The following is a 1,763-nucleotide window of genomic DNA, read 5'->3' as shown; positions in this document are numbered from 1 at the left end:
TTTTGTTTTTTTTTTTTCCAAAGTCACTTGATAATCTTGACAAAATTGCAACATATTCCATATTTCTCAAACTGACGGTGTGTCTGTTGCTATTCCAGATTAGCTGTGGAGGGAAAAGTTGTGCGCTGTTCTGGACAGGTGAAGTCCTAAATGTTGAAAGCAGCTTTGACCGTACAAATAAAAAGAACATGAACGACTCGGAGAGACTCCACACTGGCATCCTATGTCGGAACGTTGCGGGGTCAGGGTCGGTGTCTCTCTGCACAAGTCCTGGTCTGCCAGGCTGAACAAAAAAAGAGTGACTGAAGAAAGATTCAGGGGCTCAGTAGCAGAAGTGTATGTGTGCATCTGTGATAGGAGGGTTAGGGGGTGCAGCACAGAACATAGACCAGGCCAAGCACACAAAATGATTCCTTCCTGAGACATTGGCGTGTGTACAGTAACAACGGTCTAGATGAAATGTGTGTGTTAACGGTGAAGGCGTTTTGGCGAAAAGTGAGTCACAGGGTGCGAGGTTGCTCTGGGTCCGGCAAAAAGTCACATAGCTCATTTCTACCACAGGTTGCCAGAGGGAGATTCTGTGAGAGACATCACATTTGGGACCTTCACTTGCCTGACAACTGACATAGCAGAGGTATCACTACAATCTAGTCTTTTCCCATCCACTACAGATTAGTGATCCATTCAGAGACTACTGAGAATCACTTGTGTTTTAATACAGTGTGTATGTACACCATTCTTCACATTTTAACCCTCTTTGAAGCTGAGCTGCTTTGGCTCACTTGAACCTGGCAGGCTACAAGTGGCATCTGGCTTACCATTTTCAGAAAACATCATCTCTTTCTGCTACATGGCCAAAAAAAGCTATGCCCCGAGGCAGTGATACTTGTCATTATACTGTGTGTAAAACATGTTTTAAAAGTGAAGGGGGGGGGGGGGGGGGGGGGGGGGGGGAGGTTGAACTTGTCTGTGAAAACCACATTCTGAACAGCCAGTGATTGTTAAGGGTTGTCAGTATTTAGTAGGACACAAAACATGAAAGAACTTCCTCAGTTAAAATGTGCTCAAAATGTGTTTTCTGCACCACAAACCTTAAACAAAACAGATAAAGGTATTCTTTAAAAAAAAAAAAAAAAAAAAATCAGGTGAAGCCTAAAACTCTTCATAGTTTTAAAGAAATGAATACAGCTTATATACACAAACTTAAAGGCTACTTAAAATACACCTTAATAATGAATCTTCATTAATTTGATTTCTTGAAAGGACCTGTGACCATATCATACAACCACGTTCATACAATCATTTTTTTCCATTCTTTTGGAAGCAAAAAAATAAAGAAAAAAGGAAAACAAATCCAACCTGGAATAGTAGGTGTATTCATTACGAATTGTTTTCTGTGCACGTTTGTGTGTGTGTGTGCATGTATGTGTGTGTGCATGTGTTGTTGTGTGTTTGCATGTGTAGACTGGAGATAAATTTCAACATCTTTTGTTAATTAGAATAATGTACAAATGTGATACAACTGAAAGGTCTCTCTCAATACTCTCGATGGGTATGAAAACATTCAAACAGTGAGGGAGTACAACAATTTCTAATCTCAGAAAACATGTCCTCCTTTCAACCCGCCATTCAGTTCCGGACATGTCAATTACAATAGTTCCTTAACTTTTTCTATATATATTTATATATCTTTTGTACGAAATCTGTTTTTTTGAAGTTGGAAAAAGAGAAAAGACCCAGAGTCTTTGAGGGGGGGGGGGGGG

This window comes from Etheostoma spectabile, chromosome 21 (assembly GCF_008692095.1).
Source record: "Etheostoma spectabile isolate EspeVRDwgs_2016 chromosome 21, UIUC_Espe_1.0, whole genome shotgun sequence".
In the NCBI taxonomy this organism is placed as follows: Eukaryota; Metazoa; Chordata; class Actinopteri; order Perciformes; family Percidae; genus Etheostoma; species Etheostoma spectabile.
This window is presented reverse-complemented; position numbering follows the sequence as displayed.